At 40.9% G+C, this 18,191-nt stretch overlaps 2 long non-coding RNA genes across 2 annotated transcripts; both read left to right on the forward strand.

Annotated features, from left to right (window-relative positions):
• The first annotated feature begins 6,744 nt into the window (after positions 1–6,744).
• Positions 6,745–10,379, forward strand: LOC145660010 (uncharacterized). The gene is made up of 4 exons (XR_014126231.1): positions 6,745–7,369; positions 9,108–9,276; positions 9,825–9,878; positions 10,146–10,379. It is a non-coding gene; the product is annotated as an uncharacterized LOC145660010 (long non-coding RNA).
• Positions 10,380–12,825: 2,446 nt separating this feature from the next.
• Positions 12,826–16,057, forward strand: LOC145657122 (uncharacterized). The gene is made up of 3 exons (XR_014122973.1): positions 12,826–13,023; positions 13,426–13,445; positions 14,042–16,057. It is a non-coding gene; the product is annotated as an uncharacterized LOC145657122 (long non-coding RNA).
• The last annotated feature ends 2,134 nt before the right edge of the window (positions 16,058–18,191 follow it).

Consider the following 18,191-nt stretch of genomic DNA (forward strand, 5'->3'; position numbering starts at 1 on the left):
CATTTGTCTGTTAAGAATGTATTACCTTGACTAGTAAACATACTTTACGTCTCTTACCATATATTTAGTAAACGGATACTTCATGTTTCTTACCATATATATTTTGTAAACAGATACATCATGTCTCTAACTATAACGGAATGCTTGCCTCTCATGAATCATGTGGTTTGGCCTGCTGCATGCAGCGGGAGGGTTTTGTTTGTCTGTAACCACATCTGCACAAACCTGTACCTTGTTTGTGTGTATTTAAACCCTTGTCATAGTGTGCAGGACTGTTGGTCATTGTTGATGTTAATGTTAGAATCGTCCTTGTATGCTTGTTCTTATCGTCGTTGTTAAATGTATTCATGTTCATTACTTTTGTTTAATGTTAACTGTTTCAAGTTCAAGTTTGGTTTATTCGTCACATACATAGTCATACACAGTATAACTCGCAGTGAAATGGTGGAGAGTGCTCTGTCCAAACTGAGGAAAAGAAAACAGTGGTGCATAGAGAAATATAGATATTCTCTATATGTGAAATATATATATGCAAGATAAATATATATATTCTGTGTATGTATTCTATATATGTATGTTTCGTGTTCATGTTCATCGTTGGTATTATATGTGAGTGCCATTGTCTTTGTGTATTAATAAATGTTTGTCCGCGCATCCTGCCCCTTGCCCTGCAGCACTTGGGCAAGTCCGCCCAGTTCCACACATACTGCTCCCCCGAATGGTCCTCCTCTCCTTCACTGCTCTTGGAGAGCCCCAAAGACCAATTACCTCCGAGGCTTTGGGCAGACCCCTCCAGTCTTGCTGGCGAGTCCACAGAAGGGAAGGGACTCTGGCACCAGCCCTGCACCAGCCCAGAGATCCCGTTGGCTCCACCCAACTGCCCTCTTTATGGTCCTTGTGGGGCACATTGGTACTCTTCGGCCAAGGCTCGGTGGGCACGTTTGTGTGTGTGTGTGTGTGTGTGTGTGTATACACAAGAGAGCAAAATCATTTATCATCTCTCAGACTTTTTCATGGGAGATACCCTCTGCTCTTCATCTGAGTGGTTTAGTCCATTCGTATTAACTCCTCTATTATGATGGTAACTGTTCCATTCACTGTACTTCCTTTCTGGAGCTGCTGAATTTTTTTTCTTCAGCTGCACAATCACCAGCCCTCCTGCCACAAGCCCCGCCCCCGTCAGAGCCAGGAGCACCATCAACACCGTCACTGTTGAGCTCTGATCTGGACATGGCTGGACTTCTGCAAAAAATACATGCACACACACACAGATATAATCATATGTGCATGTACTAGAGTGAACATGACAGGATCGAGAGGGATTGTGGGATTGGGGCAGTTCAGCTCCAATTCCTGACAAAAAGGATCACAACAGCATCACTGTACAAGATCTTAACAATTAGGTAGGTATTTTTCACCAATTACCATAGTAACCACTTCTACAGATTTGTGTGTGTTCTCTGGTGAGCTCAGCAACTCCCACCTCCATATCAGGAAGTAACTATTACAGCGATGGGGAACTGTTTAGAAATCAAACTAAAACAAATCTGGATCTTGTAGAGAGATATTGTAAATGTAGAATAGAAACATACTCAGAGTTCAAAGTGAATGAACCAGTGGAGAGAATGAGCTACACAAAGGGGGGGGGGGTGTCCACAACAACAACAACAACAACAACAACAACAACAACCACCACCACCACCACCTCTGCTCACAGTCATAACTATGAACACTGCTGAAGCTCCAGTCTAACAGCATAATTACTACACTGAACAGTGTTATTGGGGGTGAAGTATTTGTAGATTTATTGAGGGTCATATGTAGAGGGATTGAGCTTCAGGAACAGACAAGGCCAAACTTTAAAAAAAAAAAAAAAAAAGCCACACTAGAAATAAAAATTATTATTAGTTGGTTACATTTATTTAGTGCCTTTCTCAAACTCAAGGATGCTTTGCAGGCAGAGATCAGCTTTAACATGGAAACTCCACCCAGAGAGGGACTCGGAGGCTGAGAGGCAAACATGCCAACCACCAGGCCCTGCTACCCAAAACAACCAACTGTCCCAACTGAACACAAACAAAATTAAATACAATAACCCTCCCTAACTCCCAAAAACAAATAAACACAGGAAAAGAACAGAACAGAAGTCCCCACTTCCCAACTACAATTCACGCAGGACTACTACAATACACTATACAAAGAATAATATTTACAACAGAAAACATGTCCACAAAAGGGGGAAGTGATGAGTCAGAATGATTTAACAAGCAGAGGCCCAAAAACACAACAATCTGCAAACAATGTTCACTGAACAAACAAAACCAGCCAGAGCAACAGTGGAGATGAATCTCTGTCTGTTGCTTCTTCCCAGTCTTCCTCTTATGCGCAGGGTAGAATGAGACAGCCAATCAAGACAACACAGCAGCCCAAGACAATTCCAACAGAGGACAGAAGACTTGATCAGGTGGAGGAGGAGCATCAAGAAGGGGACGTAAACAAACACAAAACCCTACCCATAACACAAACAAGGTTGTAACACCTTCAAATACAAACACTTTAATTTTTCCCCACTCAATCATTCATGATTGTTTTGGTATCCGTAAAACATCAGTGGCTGGATCCAAGAGTGTCCATGTGAGAATCCACCTCAAAGAGTCCAGTGAAAATCAACCAGATCCACATGCTCTATTGGGGATATGCTTAGATAAACAGGACCTCAACTAAGACCAAGACCTCAAACTATGACACTCAGTCCATGCTGTTTACATGATCCTAGCATTCATAGTGCATGTAAACAGTTACTGACACCATGCACACCCCCCTCCCCAACATAGTAATTCTTGTCAAAATTAAAATCACAGTAACCACACTTACCTTCCACAGTAACTGTGTATGTCTGAATAATCTCTTCATTCTTAGTGTCTCTGATGATGTAAACTCCACTATCAGACGGTGCAGTTCCCCTCAGCTCAACAGCAGATATGAGCGACACTCTCCGAGCGTATTCTGGTTCACACTTCAGTGAGTGTCCATCCACTGTACAGATCTGTCCACTAGAGGGAGCAGCTGCACCTGTGCTGTTATAAATCAACTCCACTGACTCTGATATGAGCAAATCCAGCACCAGAGGTTCACCAGGGTTAATCTGTACTGAAGAATTCCAGGCTGTGGAAAAAAATTAGAAACTTCAGTGTAATATACAACTGATTTGACCATGTAGCCTCAGAACTGCAAATCTGATATAAACATTTAAACATTACATACAAGCTCCTTCTGTTTTTCCCCCACATATCTGATGTTTGTGAAGGTTTCTGTTCTACTTTATTTACCCCAGATAAATAAAGTTCTATCTGTCTACATTAATAATGGTTTAGTAACAATAACTAGATAATCCACGAGGACACTTACCCTCTATCCGTAGACTCACATCACAGATGTCTTTCCCATTACAAGCGCAGGTGTACCAGGTGCTCTTAGTGTAATCAGCATCAGTGATGGTGAGGGAGAGATCTCCCTTCAGGTACTGATCATGGGACATGTGAAACCCCTCCTCTGACTGGCAGGATGTCTGGTTACATTGAGCCAGAATGTCAAGTTGTTTATAGGACACAGTCCATGTGAGCAGACCAGAACACGTCTGAGTGCAAGGGAGAGTAGCAGCATCATGAAGATTCACCTTTACTGAAGGAAAAGAGCCTGAAAGACACATTAAGAAAAGATAGTTTAAAAACATTACAGTGGTGCTTGAAAGTTTGTGAACCCTTTAGAAGTTTCTATATTTCTGCAAATATATGAACTAAAACTTCATCAGATTGTCAAACAAGTCCTAAAAGATAAAGAGAAACAAATGAAACAAATGAGACCAAATATTAGACTGTCATTTATTTATAGAGGAAAATGACCCAATATTACATATCAGGGCAATAAATATCAACTTGTAAACAATATTTATTATTTAGAATGTTATTTATTTTGTCATATCCATGCATGATACAGCGCATGTATCTATATATAATATATAATTATACATATATAAAATACATCCCACACTAAATAATCCCCTACACAATTGAACCACAGTGGCTTTTAATGAAAAAATATCAGATTGGTATTGATATCAGGCGACAATTAAATGCAAGACATCAGTATCAGATCAGTAGAGAAAAACTGGTATCGTGCTCTCTCTATAAATACAGTAAAACTAAAAATAATCAACTCATTCACTTATCTACTTAAATATTCTTGGTTACTCAAAGATGCATTTCTAAGTAAGAGCAGAACTGACTGATACTGCTCATTAGTACGGTTGCAGGGACATCTGTGCCTTCTATGTCTGTGTCTACATGACCATTCTGGTGATCTTTTAATTAAAGGGTTCTGAAATGCAAGTCTATTAGCAAAGTGACAGGAAATCTGTCCAATGAAATGTATTAATTTTATGTTTCTCACTCCGGGGGCAGGCCTATAGCAGCCTGAACCTTCTCAGTGTTCTGAAAAAAAGGTTATGACATTATTAGTAAAGTATCACTGTGTTCATGTTACCTTAGCCAGCTGACTATGAATGGGGTATATGAGTGAGACAGACACTGTAGTTATACAGTAGGTACAAGGAGCCACATATCCACAGTGAGTTATACAGTACAGTTCTCATGAATAGCAGCAATGCAGAAAACGTGTTTATCCATTTAAATGTTATAAAAATGGACGGCATCCTTTACGCTGTGCAACGCAAAATGAATTATTAAAAACAACCATCAGAATTTCTTAATTAATTTTATAAGAATTTTATTAAATATAAAGAAGATTAAATAAAGATAAAGGTCAAGCCGGTACAATAGTCTGGTTAACACACCAAAGTCATGGATGAAATTCTGATGACCTGAGAGAACCTGTTTTGTCCACTTACCAGCTATGACTGTCAGCAGCTGTAACAGCAGAACACAGTGACACCTGCTCAGCATGACTGCGGAGACAAAAGAGACACCAGTCAGTACTGTACAGAGGAGATAGGAGGACCCAGTCAGTACTGTACAGAGGAGACAGGAGGACCCAGTCAGTACTGTACAGGTAGGAGCAGCTAAGTAAATCTCAGAGTGATCACTATTAGGAAAAAAGTCACTTATTTACAGTACCCTGATTATACCACCTGCCATAAAAGAAACGGGACTAAAGCACCATCTATCCCACAGTAGAAACGGGACTAAACCCCACTACACCTCAGCAGCACAGTAATCCTCCTTTACCAGAGGGGGTTAGTCCAGGGTCCAGAACATCACAGTCCTGCCTGCCAGTACGTTGTGTCACTGTTCAGTTCCCTTATTCCCAGCAGTCATGCTGTGCTTGATATTTCTGGCAACACTAAAGTACTAATCAGACAGGACTCATTTTCCAGTCATGTGTACGTATAGCAACTTTAGCACAAGACCTCTAGAGTGTATGACAGACTCACACACAGGATCAGAAATCTCAGGATAAATTACAGACATGTCAGTGGCTACTGGATTTACGTATTACCGTCTCACAGAAATATCCACATGTGATGCGTAGCTTTCGTTGAAAGAAACCACAGAATATTTCTCACACATCTGCACAGAATTCTGTTATTTAATGAAACCACTTATAGTAATAATGACTTGGGTTTGAATATTAGCAGGTTACATATGTGTAGGGGAATTTACTTAAAACTTCTGAGAAGTCATTTGCCTCCTCGAGCACTTCCGTGATTGGAGATAAAAGCACCCAAACTCTGATATGTGAACCCTGGATATTCACCCGGGATTAACAAAAACCCCTGAGATTACAGCAAACGGACGTTTATACCAGGAAAAAGGTGCAAGAATTCTTGCTGACGCTGAAGTAGGTAAAATGACTGACATGGCGAGAGTAAAATCACTGAGGAACGAGGGAAATAATTACATTACCACACCTCGCCATGTCAAATGAATCCTGTCCGAAAGGTTTTAACACATGAAGTTCTGAACCTTGGTTCTGGGGACCCACCGCCCTGCACAGTTTCCCATCTGATCCAGCTCATGAAAGACTTGATGACCCAGAAAACCTGAAGCTGTCCGCCAGTGGATGCAGTGTTACCAGTCTTAAATGTACATGACAAACACAGAAATAAACCTGAAACAGTTTTTCTTTGGGCTGATAACCTGTTCCTGGCAACATGCAGAATCAATTAGTCTGTAATGCACCTATAAAACAGGAGTATTGTAACGGTCAGTAATTTGCGGACTGTCCCCTTAAGTTACGTTTACGTAAAAGGCGTGTGCACGTAGGCCACGCGGAAGAGTTGGTTTTGTACTGTGCGTGACGGACGTTGCTGGACCCAGATCTTCATTTATCGTTATTTACTTCTTTAGTAACGCGTTATGAGCTGTGGATGTTTTTACAACTCATGTATGAGCTGTCTACAATACTCCAGGAGCGAGCCTGTGTCACGTGGTGAATAAACCAGCAAGTTTACTACTAAACTGAATGATTCTGGTCCGCATCTCCTCCACGTGCTTCACACGCTTCTCTCTACCAGTTCCAAAGATCTGCTCATCTGGGTTGGAGTATAATTTAAACAGGACTAACTCCAAGCGTTACAGTATGTACTAAAGTAGACAGTTACTGTATGTGCAAGGCAGGTGTTCTTAATAAAGTGACCGGTGAGCTTATGTAGCAACATTCGTACTTGGGATATTTATCTAACGACCTCGGAAATATTGTTCAGGAGAAAAATGTGGGATAAAAAATAGAAGCAGTGAAACCCACTGGCTAATTACAGAGTGCGACAGTGTTTTTGAATATTATTATTATTATTATTATTATTATTTAATAGCAATAAAGGTTTGTACGCCACATGGACATTATCTCCTACCAAACGCATTTACTCTGAGGTAACTGCACGCAGGAGACACACAGTCCATCTACTGAACTGCAGCATAAGAAGGCAGAACAGCACGCGGAGGGAACAAAGCGCACAGCTACTATCGCTCAGTGCACGAGCTAAAGTCCCTAAATGAACACATGAACCCGTTCAACAGTCCGCGAGAACAATCAGAGTTCTTAGCAGACATGCACACTTTAAAACAGCTGCACTAAATATTACATATTAACTTATTATCTATGCAGTTGCCTAGTTGCGTTCATAAATCAGACTTTCTGACAGCTAGCGCGCATATTTGGACGGTAATCAGAAGTACATCGACATACAAACACTTTTAAACTCACCGCTAAATGTCACACTTGAACCTCGCGCTTCAGAAATGAAACCAATGGATTTGTGCTCGTGCTTGATTCATTCTAGAGTGACCACAGAGCCGGAAATAGAAAAAGCGTTTTGAAGCTTGAACACTTTTAACTTTTACCATCAAATAAGGTAGAGTATTTTATAAAAGCACTATTATAATAATAATTATAATTCTTTAATTTCTAAAGTCATAAATTGATGGCATTTTATCAGTTTTGTTTAATGATAAGCTGTTCACAATTTAGAACTTCAATTTAAAATATATAAAATATTTTTGCTCTTAAATGTGACTTAGTAAGATGTGTTCTGGGTGCATTCTAAATGTATTCTGAATAAATTACTGTTTTATGTATTGTAATAGAATACATCACATTATTCAACCATCAAAGTATTCTGCCAAACCCTGGATGTATGTACCCAAATCAGCAATGAGATTTTAATGACATGCACAACAGTCCATTTGGTTTTATTAGTTGCTTTTATTGAAACAACAAATGTCATGCTTTTCGATGCAACAGAACAGTTTTAAAAGCTGGAAATAAATACATAGATAACTAACAAACTACCTAAATAAATACTACTATATAGTAGTATTAATACGTACTACATATGTAATGATGAGATACAGGATGAGGTCTGTACTACATATGTAATGATGATGAGATACAGGATGAGGTCTGTACTACATACGTAATGATGATGAGATACAGGATGAGGTCTGTACTACATACGTAATGATGAGATACAGGATGAGGTCTGTACTACATACGTAATGATGAGATACAGGATGAGGTCTGTACTACATATATAATGATGAGATACAGGATGAGGTCTGTACTACATATGTAATGATGAGATACAGGATGAGGTCTGTACTACATATGTAATGGTGATGAGATACAGGATGAGGTCTGTACTACATATGTAATGATGAGATACAGGATGAGGTCTGTACTACATATGTAGTGATGATGAGATACAGGATGAGGTCTGTACTACATATGTAATGATGATGAGATACAGGATGAGGTCTGTACTACATATGTAATGATGATGAGATACAGGATGAGGTCTGTACTACATATGTAAGCTGCGTCACATCCCAGTGTGCTTCAACGAGGGTGAAAAGACTGATGATGGTGATGATGATGGAATATTGGAGCACTGTGTTGTAGAGTAAATGTCTTTCAACAAACATTTTAGGTATAAACGTCAGTGCCTTCAGTGTCCTACTTTGAAACACTCTTCCTATATGACTGAATAATTATATGTTCCTGTAGGCCTGAGTAACTTTTACTCTCTATGTTCCTGCATGTTTGAGTAATTATTATTGCACTGTATATTCCTGCATATCTGAGTAATTATTATTATTATTATTACTCTGCATTGTCACGGTTGTCCCCTCCCTGTCATCTCGGTCACTTTAGCAATCCTGTCAAGCTCTGTTTACTTTACAACTTGGTTTTCTTTCCATGAGCTTCTTTGTTTTGATTTTTCTGTTACTCCCCCTTGTCTGGTTGTTCTGCCTGTTTTCTCCTGTTTCTAGTTGTTCCTTGTTAACTCGTGGGTATATTCCTTGTTAATTCGTGTATATATTTCTAGTGTCTCTCCAGTCTTGCCGCTGGTTATTGTTCACTCAGCCTGTGTTCATTGTACTAAGCCTCCATTTATACTAAGGTCCTATCATGTTTGCTGTTCATGTCGCCTGTGTTCTTCATTTCACGTTGTTGCCTTGTAACCTGTTCCCAGTTGTGTTTCTGTCAGTGTGTTGGTTCTATCGTGTTTAGCTTTCATTTTCTTTATCTTTTGTGGGTCTGTCTGTCTCAATATGTTGACTCATTCCACTGACCCTGATTTTCTGTTCCAGTGTGTTCCAGAGAGCTTGCGTCCTCTCATTGGCCTGTTCCAATATTCTCCAAAAGGCCGCAGAGCACCATTGGTCTGTTCCAATGTGCTTCTCCAATTTTTATTGGCTCTCCCGTTGCCATCCCGTTGCTGTCCCAGCATCCTGCCACACTTCTGACTTACAGCATTCGGTAAGTGAAGCCAGGCTCCCTTTTTTACATTTTCCCTTCAATTTGTTGTGCTCAATTTCTTTCTATGGCTTTTATTACCCATCTCGGTATGTCCAGACTTTACTGTAAAAGTGAGATTTAATGGGCAAAGTTAGTGGCCAGACCGACAGACCGAGCTAACTAACTGCTCGTTAACCTGTCTGTGTTGGACACAGTGCAAGTTTTCTCTCAGACATCTTGGTTATCAGTTGTGGGTGAATGAATGAATGAATGAAGTTAATGAAGTCATTTCCACTTCATCTGAAGTTAACATTTGCGGTACAATGACCTGTGCTACTGAAAATGACTGATTGTTATTTCAAACAACAATTAAATAGCACTTAAGCTTCATTAGCTGGGGATACAGAGTTATCTGGTTAACTGCAAAGAAGCTCCTTTTGTCAAAGGAGCTCCATTTTCAAACACATGTTATTGACACAGTCCTGAGTAATGTACATTAATGCTGATTTAAAAAATGTTTAGGCATCAATTTTGGTATTAATTTTGGTTTGTTTCTCTTGATCCCTTAGAATGTTTTCCAAACTGGCATCTCCATATTCCAGGCCAGCGCCTGTGAGGGTGAGGTGAGTGGCTACATATACAGCTGAGAGAGCAGAGACATACAAATTAGTGGAAGGTGTGCTCGCTCTGACGGGGAGCATTTTGTAGTGGCCCATTTAAAAAAAATGATGATTGTCATCGAATTGGTTGTCTTATTTCAATAGGTACAATTTATCAGAAAAAATATGGCAGCTCTAAAATGTATTTCAGTCCATCCACAGTCACAGTATCTTCAGATCTGGAAGTATAATACCGCAGTGCTGTCTGTCCTCCCTCCCCAACCTATAAAGACCTTCCTGACTGGAAAGCAGACTAGTGTGCACTCTCAGGGAGGGTTGTCAGTGTAAGTATTATTTGTAAAAATATTAGCCTAATTAAATATATGCTATGACCCTTAGTGTCATAAGAAATCAATTTAACCTTAATCTTAATCTGCACATATCTTATACCGACCCTAACAAACCATTACTGAAATGACAAACATGATACTTGCACAAATGTTTGTTTTTAAACTCTAAACTCGATTGACTGTTTAAATCTTGTCCATTGGTGTCCTCACAATAGCAGAGTGTAAATGAATTTTATATATTGTATCTAAGAACATTTATATAAATACTGTCTATGAAATCATTTCCAAATAGCATATGGCTAACAATACACTTTCTTACATAAACTGTGAGTCAGGGAAGCACCACAGCAAATGTTGATTTTGCCTTTTAATACAATGGCATCTTCAGTATTTGAGAATGTAATTGGATGTGGTCTATTAATTATGTATTAAAGCAATTAATGTTATGTTAAATAGCCTCGTCTTTTTATTATTAATTTGTTTTTTAAGCCCGACCACTTGGGCTGCTTCCAGGAAAAAAGCACGCATGTGTCTCTCTGGAGAGAAGTTGCACTACACAAAATCAGCCTGTCGTATGACCTGGAAATCAGTCACCTCTATAGTAGAAAAAAACAAAGAAGACATTCAGTTTAGTTCCAGTACCTATACAGCTGTGAAGGTAAATCAGTTTTTTCTCTCTTTTTTCCTAAATTGTAAGTTTGTAAAGGTGCAGGTGGAAAAGGATTAAGAAACTAAGTTTCTGATCACAGGTCAGCAGTATTTTATTTTTCTTAACCTACCAATGACACTGGCACATATGAAACCCCAGCAACACTACTGTTACTGATGTTTCACAGCCATGCCACTGCCATGACAGTGCTAACACTTTGTTGAAAATGGTTTATAACCTAAACAAATGCCTGGTTAGCAGTGTTCAGAAACTGACCATTGATGATCTGAACTCTGTAAAATGCAGTTATAAGCTTGGACAGGTACATAACAGTACGCATACAAAAATATTAACTAGCTAAAGCCTATTTGTATCTGGGTAAATGAGACAATGCCTCAGCCCTTTGTTAATATTATGCTTTTATAATCACTGCGTTAAGATAATGGTGTGTTTCTCTTTCCATAGGTTCACAGATAGCGTTAAACTTCATATTTCCTAATGTGACAGACGGGGGCTAAGCAGGACACCCACACGCACGCAGACTTGAGGGAGGAGGGGCCATACCGGGACAGAGCCCCCCCTCAAGGGCGTGACTCCTGGCGCGTCAGCCTACCGGGCTGCGGCCCCGAGACCAACGCCAAAATGTGACGTTGAAGGACCAGACAACCCGCCACGGGCCAGCGCAAACAGGGCAGTGGGGGAAAGACAGGGACCAAGACGATGACAGACAGGGACGCACACACTAACAGGCACAGACACAAAGAGGAACAAATCGACCGGTACATTTAGTGTAATCGGGACAGACACGATGACAGGCACAGGCACATGAATGACCCCACACAAATTCAAGAGCCCAGGGAAGGGGGGAGGAACTCCAGCCAGTCCCCCAGTCGTCGGCTGGGTCAAAGACTGACCATCCTGGTGGGAAGTGTCCCTCGCCAGCCTAGGTAGCGGCCACTGTCCCAGTTCTGGTACTGGTGCCTCTGCCTTTTTGCCTGTACAAGGCTTCGGCGTAGGTGCATACGCTCTAGAGCTCCTCGCCTCAAGCGGGGGAGTGTCCATATTTGACAACAGTGCCTCCCTGCTAGCCGCCTCTGTTCGCTAGCTCGCACCTGGGCGGCGTGTCCTGGGCGGTGCCTTGGGTGCTGGAGGCTCATTGCTGTGTGAACTTTTGGTGTCGCCGTGGGAGAGAAGATCCCTATGAGGGTACTCTACCTCCATAGAAGTTTCCTCCTCACAATCGGAACAACTTTCCGACTGCAGACAGACGTCGCTGCACTCCTCTGTCTCTCCATAATCTGTGTCTCCCATATGATCGTCCAGGTAGGGATCGTAGGACCCAGCAGACTCCATCTCCCAGTAGCGGTCCTCCTGATCCGGCTGTTCTCCGCAGGACTCTGCACCGTTCGATCCCACACCATACACAGGGCCCCCCCAAAATTGTTCAGCAGGTTCCTCCCTCCCGGTAGTTCCTTGGAGCGAGGCCAGGATGAGGGAAGGCCTCTCCGCTGGACAGTATGAGTCCACAGAGTCCGACTCCGAGTACTGGAAGGCGTTGTACTAGTCCAGGTCCCCCGCCAGGGGTTCCGTACACCGCCCCTGCTTCCGTACCTGGATCTGCACCTGGAATCAGGAGGGTGCCCAGGACCACGGGAGACCTCGCTACACGTGCTGTGGGAGGGCATTGACTTCCCTTCTTTCCCTTATTCTTTTTGCCTTTCCCAGGCATCCTTGGTAGGTCGGTGTTTCTGTGACGGACGAGGATAAAGCAGGATGCGGGGACGAGGCACGTCGAACATAAGCATACGTTTTATTTACACATTAAACATACACGTATTAACACTTGGATCAAACACCGACAACTTTGACGATACGAAACGATGACAACTACACACAACAAGGGTCAGGTGCACAACACAAGAGGGCGTGGCAATACGAACACACAGACACACACACGCACGCAGACTTGAGGGGGGAGGGGCCGTACCGTGACACCTAAAAGTAAGATGAAGCTTTCATATTAATCTGTGACTGTTATAGTATTTAGCTATAGCTGTTAGTAGTGATATTGTAGCCTGTTAAGGTAACTTTTTGTTAAATTTCTTATTTTGTTTGTCTTTTGTTACACTGTTTGCAGGTTTAACAGCTGGTGAGACACTTGACGGTTTGTGTAAGTGCAATTTGATACAAATTCATAATTCATAACATTGACATGTGGGCCTAATTATGTACTGTATGGAGTGACCTTAGTATGACATGAAGGAAATGAATGTGTTTCTGTTCTGATGCTTGTTTGCAGGTTGCCATTACACCTGCAGTCAGTAGATCAAGATGTAATAAATTAACTTATAGGTGTATATGGAAGCATCAGATAGCTCACTCGTTCTTTCAGTAACTGTTCAAAATGCACTCTTCATATAAAGCAGGGTCATATGAGTTGAAAGAAATCACATAAAATGTTTACAAGCATTTAGTATCATTTAGTTAATAGACATTGTTTGCAAGATAAAACGTATTGTTTTAGACATTTCATAAGTTTAAATATTTCTCTTTTGTGTTTGTATGTCCATAGGTCTGCCAGTTCCATTAAAAGTGAGTAGAAAGTTTCTGCATAACTGGGGTTCCATTTCTGCATAACTAGGGTGGTTCTGAAGTTACTGAGATTGTTCATTATATGAAAATATCAGTGTACTTGAACATGTAAATTAACAATACATATATGAAATTTAAATGCTTTTATCATATGAGCATTGTTGTGCACAGACCAATGAATCTTGACCTGTACTCAGTGCAAGACATGTTGGTTAGTCACCTAACTTCAGAATGCATAGTCAGTTAACTTCAGAATGCAGTCTTTTTACAACTGGTCATATGTCATATTGGATTCTGTTTAAACACATGTAATGCAAGGGATCCCTAATGCATATGTATACTCAGGGTATTTGCTGCTAATAAAAGGGTAAACACGCTAAGAACATATTAATTCATAACGGATAATACATAACATAATTCTGAAATTTTGGTCCACAGTCAAGTTCCCCTCTATGCTGGACTTTAGCCTGAGTATTATTGACACTTACCTCTCTATTTTCACCTGAGCATCTGTATTTGATAGAGACTACAAAGCACTTCTGTAAGTCATCAAATGCTGTAAATGTACACTGATGTCCAAATTTATATTTCTGTAGTTTCAGATTACCTCACGTCATCTCAGTGTCAAGAATTAAATTTGTGGCTTGGCCTTTTTTTCCATCTTAAACACTTCATAAAACTGTCATGACTTTTTACCATCTAAATGTACATGTGCAGGGATAATGCAAAACCTTCAGTATTCAGCCACCAGAGCAACTGTGGCCAGTCTGAATGTAAGATGAATTAAATGAAGTAATTTGACTCAAGCATTTCTGTGAAGAATTTTGGCTCTTATACAATGATGACATAATGTGGGGAAATTATTTGGCTCTTACACAGTGACATTAGAAAAAAGACAAATGACAAGTATAGAAACACTGGGGGTAACTGCTAACTGTCATGGAACGCTCGCCTCCGCGAGTCACGTGGTTTGGCCCGCCACGTGCAGCGGGAGGATCTGTGTTTATGGCCATGCCTGCACACACCTGCACCTCGTCTTGTCTAAATGTATATAAACCCGTGTCAAAGTGTGCAGTGTGTTGGTCATTGTTGATGTAGTGTGTTGATGTTTGTTTGTTAGCGTCCAAATGTGATATTAGTAACCTTGTTTGACTAGCTTGTGTTAATGTTAAAGTCATTAGTGTTAAGTGTGTCTATGTTGGTTGTTAATGTTATTTGTGAGTGCCACCATCGTCTTTATGTTTTGTGTCATTAAATGTTTCACAAGCCGTGAGAAGTCTGTGCGTCCTGCTCCACGCCCTTCCATGACGTTACAGTAATGAAAGGGGGCAACTTGGTGACATTAGATTTAAAGCTGACTACAATATGTCTCAACAGCTAAAACATCATGTTTAAACAGCATTTATGTAGGGTAGATTTAAAAATCAGTTTATTATTTTTATATGACCTAAATCATGGACTATCTATTAGTATAATAAATGTGGTTGCTAAGGTGTTACCAATTTGCTTCTATGGTCTTGATAGGTGGTTGCTATGGAGTCCCTAGATGGTTGTTTTGGATGTTGCCAAGATGTTGCTATGGAGTTGCTAGGGTAAATGTTGTGGGATATTTTGTTGTGGGGGTAAATTTGGTTGAGGGTTAAATGGCTGAGTGGTAGTTGAGGATGAGGGGTTGTTTAGTGTTTTTTTAATGTTGATACTGTGAAATATCAAATGCAGTTTACATATAAAATGAAATCCTGAAATACTGTTGAGCCATTCCCAGGTAGTTGCTATGTGGTTGCTGTGGAGTCCCAAGTGGTTGCTATTGTCTTGCTAGGTGGTTGCTATAGATCTTGATAGGTGTTTCCTATGGTATCCCAGGTGGTTGTTAGGGTATTACAGAGTGGTTGATATGGTCTCACTAGGTTGTTGCTGTGGTATCTCAGGTCACTGCTATGGGTTCCCAATTGGTTGCTATGGTCTTGCTAGGTGGTTACGATGGAGTGTCAAGTGGTTGCTAGTGTGTTGCTATGGCTGTGGGGTGGTTGAGGATGAGTGGGTATTTACCTGTTGGGGTAGTTGTGATTGAGGGCTATTAGTGTAATGGTGTAACTGTTGTTGAGGGGTTTTTAAGCTGTGGGGGAATTTGTTGAGGGCAATTTGGCTGATTTGGTTGTTAATGAGGGACTGTGGGGTAATTTGTGGTGATGGCTAATTGGCTGTGGCGAACTTGAGGCTGAGGGGTTATTTAGCTGTTGGATAGTTGTTTTTGGTTTATTTATCTGTGGAGGTACCAGTTTCAGCAGTGTGTGCTGTTTTGTTGTTATGGTATGAGATTTTGAGTGTTGACAGTATTTTATTGTAAAAATCCTTTAGGTATTACACTCATACTGTGTACAACATCTGCACCTGTATCAGTCCAGCACACAGAAAACAAAATGAAAAACCTTTCACAGTTTCCAAAGAGTTCCATGTTTAATGTGTAGATTTGTACAGCGAGTTTAACACAGTGAGGTTATGATTGCATTGTGTGTGTGTGTGTGTGTGTGTGTGTGTGTGTGTGTGTGTGTGTGTGTGTGTGTGTGTGTGTTCGTGAGGTAGTGTATACTGCGAGAGATGTAACGTGTGTGTGTGTGTGTGTGGGTATGTGTTTTATACTCAGCAAGCATGTGTGTATTATGATGTTCACCAGTTGTGTGTGTAGAGGAGTGTGTGTTTCCCTGCAGACTCTGGTGTTGCTCCAGGACACAGGAGGCTATCCTAGCTCTCTCACACACACTGAGGAATGAGACCACCAAAATCTAATCCCTGCATAGAGGGACTCAGTGAATGTGGGGTGGAATGTGTGTAAGTGTGTGAGAGGAGGCACTGTAAAACGACAGAGTGCTGGCAGGCCAGTCCAGATACACTCCTACTCTGTTGAAGCTGGAGGTGGGAGCAGAGATGTCAGTTCTCTTCTTATTGTGCCAGACAGTGTAACTGTTGTCATAGCAGTACAGACTCCAGGACTTTACATTGAATCCAAACACACAGTCATCTGTGACTCCTTTCCTGCTGATTCCTTTATATGTCACTGCTATACCAGCATCTTCACTCCACTCCACCTCCCAGTAACAGCATCTATATACTGGTCTATGGTCTATATACTGGGACCAGATGAACAGTGTGGTGGTCACATACAGCCAGTGAGGGTTCCTGGATGCTCTATTGGCATTTTTATAGACGCATGACCATGGTCCAGGATTTTATTTCCTCTTGTAGGGCAGGTAATGTACTGCTGGACATCTTTGAGAGTCTCTCTCATATTACAATGATTAAAATCTCCCATTATGAAGTTTGGGGTGCCAGGAGAGAGAGTCTGAAACTTGTGTATGACTCTGTAGATCATATCAGCAGTGTGTTTCATGTTGGCTTTTGGATGTTGTCACGTATGTCCACCCTCCTGGCGTCACTGTCTCCGTGGTTTCCCGATCGTGTCTGTTTTCTTTTACTTCCTAGTTGTTCCATTTCTTGGTTTCATTTTCTCTGCCCCTCATCTGTTTTCCACACCTGTTCCTTGTTTCTAGTCTTGTTAAGTTCCTGATTTAAACCGTCTTACTCTCTGTGTCTTGGCTGTTTATTAAATGTGGTTGTATTGGATGTTTGAATGTTTGGATATTTTTGAAAGCCCATATCTGTATCTGTAAGTTTGTACTCTGTGTATCCTAGTCTGACTGTTTGTCTTAGCCTTCGTGTTTCCAAGCCTCTGTTACTGCCTGCTTCCCTTGTTTGCCTTCATGTGTTTTGGTTTATAATGTATCCCTGTAAATCTCCGTGTTGGCTCTATGACCCTGGACTATCCTAATGACTACGACTCTGGATTTGCCCTTAATAAAGCTTGCTCTTCTCCGCACATGCGTCTGCCTCCTTACCACTCACCGTTACAGATGTACACAAACAGTTAAAATATTTGAGGAAGCACACAGAAAAAATTAAATGGACACACCAACGCAGGTAGATGTTCAATGTGTGCAGTGTATATGGGAATGGAAAGCTGGTTCTCTCTCTCTGTGCCACCAAGACGGTTTTACGTGGTCGAGCGCCAGTGAGTCGTGAGAACAGGCATTTCCCTTTTTATGTTACCGGTTGTAACTTTAGTAACTTTTTTGTTTATACATCAGATTAGATTAGTTAACTCTTTCCTCTCACCTGTGATACAACCTCCTCACTCCTAGAATTAGTTCCCCCTTCAGCTGCTTGGTTTCCCCTTTTCCCCCTGACACATCTATTACACTTCACTCGTGTTCTCTCACCACGACTCTTGTTTGATTAATACGTTTAATTCGTTGGTCTTGTTTGGTTGATTAGATAGTAGTAGATTGCTGGTTGGGCATTCCCACAGGTTGCTTAACACAGTTTCACTTTTCTTTTTTCGTTATTAGCCTAGTTAGCTACTTTTATTCACCACAAATCATCAGTGATCATTTTCACATGGTTATGATAGTTATAGTGAGTCTAGTGAACTAGACACTCCTGGTCATTAATAGAATCCTAGTCAATGATTGTTTTTCTTATCTCTGCTTATTCAATAAACATACTTTGGTTATAACGTCTGCGAGCCCAGAGTGATATTATAATGTTTGGTAGACGCCCGCAATAATGACATATCAGATTGGCGACTCTCGTGATTCGAGACTGAATTATTAATCACTAATAAACTATTTAAAATTCATAAAAAAATGTCCCTGTTAATCAGGGTCGTGCCCCAATTAACCTTATCAACTG

This window comes from Electrophorus electricus, chromosome 1 (assembly GCF_041902795.1).
Source record: "Electrophorus electricus isolate QZ-2024a chromosome 1, ASM4190279v1, whole genome shotgun sequence".
NCBI classification, from domain to species: Eukaryota; Metazoa; Chordata; class Actinopteri; order Gymnotiformes; family Gymnotidae; genus Electrophorus; species Electrophorus electricus.